The sequence below is a fragment of the Culex pipiens genome, chromosome 2 (genome assembly GCF_016801865.2).
Source record: "Culex pipiens pallens isolate TS chromosome 2, TS_CPP_V2, whole genome shotgun sequence".
In the NCBI taxonomy this organism is placed as follows: Eukaryota; Metazoa; Arthropoda; class Insecta; order Diptera; family Culicidae; genus Culex; species Culex pipiens.
This window is the reverse complement of record NC_068938.1, coordinates 62,367,148-62,374,113: the sequence shown is the minus strand read 5'-3', so window position 1 is coordinate 62,374,113 and position 6,966 is coordinate 62,367,148.

Sequence of the window (6,966 nt, the reverse complement as noted above, 5' to 3'; positions counted from 1 at the left end):
CTTTCCTATAGTTTTGACATGGGTTGTCCTCCCTCTCTCTCCCTATTCATGGACGTAATATTTGAACAAACCCATATCCTTTAAAAAAATTAAACATTTGTTGATAACGTCATGCTTTGAAATCCCGGACGCTTCGAAACCCATTTTATCAATTATTTGGATTTAAGTTCACATACATTTACCTCCAACTTATTACAGTCCGAATATCCGAAGCCTCGATTATCCGAAGTTTAATTATCCGAAATTTGGGACTTCGGATAATCGAATAACGATTAAAAAATTTTCAAAATCAAGTTCTGCGACCATATTTTAGTCAAATTTGAATAGTTGATGATTGCCTATGAAATTACAAAATTATTTTTTTCAATACTTGATCGCTGCCATTTTTGCCGCCATCTTGGGTTTGAAAATTTTAGATGAGCAATTCTCTACGAAATCGGTCTTTTTTCTTCAAATTTAATTTTTGTATTTTTTAATCCGACTGAAACTTTTTTGGTGCCTTCGGTATGCACAAAGAAGCCATTTTGCATCATTAGTTTGTCCATATAACTTTCCATACAAATTTGGCAGCTGTCCATACAAAAATGATGTATGAAAATTCGAAAATCTGTATCTTTTGAAGGAATTTTTTGATCGATTTGGTGTCTTCGGCAAAGTTGTAGGTATGGATATGGACTACACTGGAAAAAAATGATACACGGTAAAAAAATTGGTGATTTTTTTATTTAACTTTTTATCACTAAAACTTGATTTGCAAAAAACACTATTTTTAATTTTTTTTTATTTTTTTATATGTTTTAGAGGACATCAAATGCCAACTTTTCAGAAATTTCCAGGTTGTGCAAAAAATCATTGACCGAGTTGTAAATTTTTTAATCAATACTGAATTTTTCAAAAAATCGAAATTTTGGTCGCAAAAATTTTTCAACTTCATTTTTTGATGTAAAATCAAATTTGCAATCAAAAAGTACTATAGTGAAGTTTTGATAAAGTACACCGTGTTCAAGTTAAATCCATATTTAGGTAACTTTTTTGAAAATAGTAGCAGTTTTTCATTTTTTTTTAAATTAGTGCACACATGTTTGCACACTTTTGGAAAAAATATTTTTGAAAAGCTGAGAAAATTCTCTATATTTTGTTTCTTCGGACTTTGATGATACGATTTTTAGTTGCTGAGATATTGCAATGCAAAGGTTTTAAAACTGGAAAATTGATGTTTTCTTAGTCTCACCCAAACAACCCACCATTTTCTAATGTCGATATCTCAGCAACTAATGGTCCGATTTTCAATGTTAAAATATGAAACATTTGTGAAATTTTCCGATCTTTTCGAAAACAATATTTAAAAAAATTTCAAATCAAGACTAACATTTCAAAAGGGCCAAACATTCAATATTACGCCCTTTTAAAATGTTAGTCTTGGTTTAAAAATTTTGAAAATATTGTTTTCGAAAAGATCGGAAAATTTCACAAATGTTTCATATTTTAACATTGAAAATCGGACCATTAGTTGCTGAGATATCGACATTAGAAAATGGTGGGTTGTTTGGGTGAGACTTAGAAAACATCAATTTTCCAGTTTTTAAACCTTTGCATTGAAATATCTCAGCAACTAAAGGTCGTTTCATCAAAGTCCGAAGAAGCAAAATATAGAGAATTTTCTCAGCTTTTCAAAAATATTTTTTTCAGAGGTAAGCAAACATGTGCACTAATTTAAAAAAATGAAAAACTGCGACTATTTTCAAAAAAGTTACCTAAAAATGGATTTAACTTGAAAACGGTGTACTTTATCAAAATTTCACTAAAGTACTTTTTGATTGCAAATTTGATTTTACATCGAAAAATGAAGTTGAAAATTTTTTGCGACCAATATTTCGATTTTTTGAAAAAATCAGTATTGATTAAAAAAATCATAACTCGTTCAAAGATTTTTTGCACAACCTGAAAATTTCTGAAAAGTTGGCATTTGATGTCCTCTAAAACATATAAAAAAATAACAAAAAATTAAAAATAGTGTTTTTTTGCAAATCAAGTTTTAGTGATAAAAAGTTAAATTAAAAATCACCAAATTTTTTTTACCGTGTAACATTTTTTTCCAGTGTAGTCCATATCCATACCTACAACTTTGCTGGAGACACCAAATCGATCAAAAAAATCCTTCAAAAGAAACAGATTTTTGAATTTTCATACATCATTTTTGTATGGACAGCTGCCAAATTTGTATGGAAAATTATATGAACGAACTAATAATGCAAAATGGCTTCTTTGGGCATACCGAAGGCACCAAAAAAGTTTCAGCCGGATTAAAAAATACAGAAAAAAACGAATGACCGAAATCTCAGAGAATTGTTTAGATCACTTAAGAGTAGTTTAGGGGTCATTCAAAAATAAGGCAACGGATTTTTTTTTTCGTGATTCGATTATCCGAAGTGAAATATTGCTAAGGTCTTCGGATAACGTCATGATTCGAATTCCCGGACGCTTCGAAACCCGGACACTTCAACTTGTATTATCAATTATTTGGATATAAGTTCGCATTATGAATGTCAAAACTGTGTTATTTGATGAATTCTAACATCAACTTTCATTTAAAGTTTGTTTGAACGCTGTAGTTAATGCCAAAACAATTAAACAAAATAAAATTATAAGTTTACCAAAAATGCGAAACATTTCAACTGAAATATTTCATAGGCGTCCGAAGCATCGGGAAGGCAAAGAAGAAATTTATGTTTTTGATTTCCATAAATTCTAGCAAATTTTTATATAAACTTGATTCAAATATCGACCTTAAGAATGTCATTCACTAACATTTCAGTCTAAATTTGTGCGATTCATAAGCAAAATAGAGTGTCCGGAATTCGAAGCAAAAGTGTCCGGAATTCGAATCAGCTTCTAACAGTGTTCGGGATTCTAAGCACGACAAGTCATTTAAATTTTCAAATTCTGATAAAAAATTGTTAGAAAAGACATATTTTGCATGCATTCTCTTAAAACTGACTGTTTATACTAAATCCTGATGATATTTCTACTTTTCCAACTTATTACAAGCTTTTTTGGCCGGCTTTACTAAGCGTCTTGATTTCGAATCATGACGTTATTTATCAGTTTTTTTAGTAGCTTAACTGTAATGATCTAAACAGCTATTCGAACATTTGTATCATTTGAAGGAATTTTCTGATCGATTCGGTGTCTTCGTAAAAGTTGTAGGTATTTATATGGACTATTCAGAAAAAAAGGTATGCCTTTTTGGCCGCCTTTCCCCACTTTTCCCTAAATGGATTTTTGCCGGGTTTTCAAAGAACTAAAAAAACAAATTTTTTCAAAAACCCGTATATCGACCCTATTGAAATGTCAGTCTTGATTCCAAAATCTTCAAAATATTTAGTTCGAAAAGATCAGACAATTTTATTTCTTAACATTGAAAATTGGCCTATTAGTTACTGGGATATTTGGCATTAAAAATGGGAGGCTGTTTGGGTGAGACATTCAAAACTTGAATATTCTTGATGTAATTTTAAGAAATTTTATGAACTTAACAAAAATATTTTTAAAGTTAGTCACTCATGGGATGTAAACAAACTTCGGCTCCCGCCAGGATTGCATATTTTACCGTCATTCAATAATTTACCATGACATGGAGTCTGAGAGTGAGATTGGGCCATACAAATTTCAGCATTTTTGTATGGCCCAATTTCACCCCTCGACCCACTGTCACCCCTACACGGAGAAAAATGTGTTCCCAAAATCGTGAACCACGAACAAAGTGTTCAAACTGCATGGTACGTTTTTCAAAAACGTACCATGGCAAATGAACACTTTGTTCGTGGTTCTGATTTTCATGAACGCTTGTTCACGATTTTAGGAACTCATTTTTCTCCGTGTGATGACGATACTTCAAGCGCTGAAACCAATGAAACTTAAGCTTTGTTTTGCTTTTATGAATGACATGTTTTTTTGTGAAATGTGAAATTGTGAAATTTCAATTAAATTCAGATTTTCCACAATTGTGGGAGGCACAATAACATACCACAATTATGGAATAGGCAAATTGGAGGCAGAGTTTTGCTGCTCTTGACAATATCGTCTTGAAAAGCAGCATATTGCTCATTTCACACTACTATAATTTGAAAAATGTAATGAAATAAGTGTGCAACCAACATTAAAATTCACTTGTTTTCAAATTTGTTCAGCAAAAAATATTTAAATTTGCTAGGAACATTTTTAATTTCGGAATTGTTTCAGAAAAATAACCATTCAACTATTGAGTCTAGCAGAATGTTTAGAAGTAGGAACATATCATCAAAACAATATCGATTACGCAGTCAAACAGGAAATGTTCGGTAATATTTACATGAAAAACTTAATAGGTACTTTACCAAAATATTGATCATCTAGAATTTATGAGATTTGGAATTGTTCCCTTATTCTGAATTGCCGTAATCATTTAATTTTTGCTAACAGTACAGAAAATTTTTGATGATTGTGACTAAGAAAGTATTTCACGTTTAAAATAATATCCAGTTACTTTTAAATTAATTTAAACATTTTGGTCTTTAAACGAAGGATTACAATCAAATTTCCACCCTGTCCTAAAAAGATGTCGACATGCGTGAGCCTTCTACTCATCCAGGATCCAGTGCTCCACGTCCTCCCGGATTCCGGTAGCTCCCGCACGCCGAGCGATGCTGCGTCATCCCACGATGACGACCATCATGAATGAAACATTCCCATACAGGTTCCCCGTCACTCCAAGTCGCGGTCCGGCGGTGGCAGGTTCGTCGCTTATTAAGTCGTTGTCTTTAGATTATGGTGATTATTCAATTAATGTGCCACGCTGGCTGGCTGGCTGGCCGACTCCCGGGGTCCAGATTGGTCGCCTCGGCGGAACCTGTCTTCCCGGTCTTCTTTTGCTGGTGTCTCTGGAAGCTCTGGAAGAACAAGAGAAACTTGGGACAGTGGCGATGGCGACGTAATGGGAGTTTAACGCCGGAAAGTGAAATTACACAATGAGAAAATTATAGATCTCACCAGGCAGCAGAGTTGGACCTTCTGGACGTCGAGGAGGTTGGCCCAGGCCGTCGATTATCCAGTAGCAACGCACCACCGGATAATTCTAAGGCTCGCGAGGCTAGAACTTGAGGCTGGAAACAACAGTGGTGTGTAATTTTCCAGAATTAAGACAATGAAGCGTACCATGACGGTGCAATATCCGCGCAGCGTAGCTTGGGCTTTGATTACCGGCGTAGGTTTACGCCCCGAAAAATAATAATAAAAAAAAAACCCTGGAGAAACCTGGCCACAGAACAGCACAAGAAGGTGGTGTGCCCCTTTTTTGGCGACGTCATGCTGAGGTCCGCTTCACAGGCGCGCGGGGTCCGAATTGAATAACAACAACCATGCATGCAGTCCGAGACCACGCTTCCGGGAGCAGAACTGACAGAGGACAAACAAGAGCCACGAGAGCGATTCTTTGTCGAATCAGTATTGCGGATTTCAGAGATTTTGCAACAATCGTGCAAGTTGTAAAAAGCTCTCCAACAAAGTGCACACCTCAAACTACAGCAGAAAAAAACTATCTAAGATTCACACCCTAGTTTGAAACTGTTCTAAAGTGGTCGAAAGCAACAAAGCTCAGTCGAGACACGCACCACTCTAGGCGAGCGGGGGGGAGAAGGGGTAGGATTTCAAGTGTGCAAATATTTGGTGTGCAGTTATGATTTGCACAGGGGGAGAATTTGGTGCAAAGTGTGCAATAAGTAGATGCAAATCTTAGTTTGGCAATTATAGTATTTTTTAAGGTTTTTGTTGTACAATATTATTGAGGGATTTTTGAAATTGTTGTAGGAGATGTGTTTCTGGAGCATTATTATTTTACAAATGTTTCAAACATAAAATATTCAATTTACTTTAAAAATCCCAAAATTAGTATTAATTTGAAAAGTCTTGCATTTTTTTTCATATAAAGATTTTAGAAATTGTTTCAATCTCAATTTAAACAATTTTATGTTATGTTTAGTAATTTAGTTTGAAATTTGAAGTTTAATTTTAAATTATTTTTCAATTGCTGTTTAGGTGACCTCCAATTCTTCAGAGAACTGTTTCAAACAAGAGTTAAACACGTTTTTCGATCAAGCTTTTCCATTAGCACGCACGCCGGGCCTCACCGCGTCGTCCGGGACCTGGCCGACCTGCGCCGTGGCCGAGCTTTTGATTAAGGTTTTGAGTTATGTGCCCAATGTTTGCAAACATTCATCAATGTAATTTGCCGTAGTTTATGGAAAATTGAGGTGTTATTTATCGATATGGGGCCATAAATCGCGAGCTTCGGGTTTTTTTTTCTCCGTCGAGCCCAGTCTTCCCTGCTGGCGGCCTAAGTCGTGTTGAACGTTGCTCATTTTTCGCACTCCGTATATCTACTTCTCACCGCCAGGTTCCGTGGGGAAGTTGGCCTGCAGCAAATTGCAATATGGGAAAGAGAGAAGTGCGTTATCGAGTTCTGACGATGGTTGCACCAGGCCTGGCCAGGATAAGGAAGAAATGCAGATTTTGGCACAGGATGGGTACGCCGATATTGTTTCGTTCAAATGTCGATGGGTTTGCGCGTGAAGCGAAATTGAAATTAATAAATAATTCATCGACGGATTGGATAAAGGGAGAGGCCCCAAGTCAGAAATTCTCTGAGAAGCTAAACATATATTTTGATTATATAAAAATATAATGTCGTCTATATCTAATTGATAAAACATTTAATTCTTTTGCAAAAGGAACGACTCGTGCATATTACTTCTTTTTATTGCTACACACATTAAAAGAAGCAAATTTCACGATCTGTTGGTTTCCTAAAAATATCCTCAACAAAACCCTTTAAGAAGAACTGATGAAAATCAATTGGACTTGAAAGCCCTTATGATATCATAGCTGACCAACATAAAACAGCAAATGTAACAAATTTAACCAACAATATTT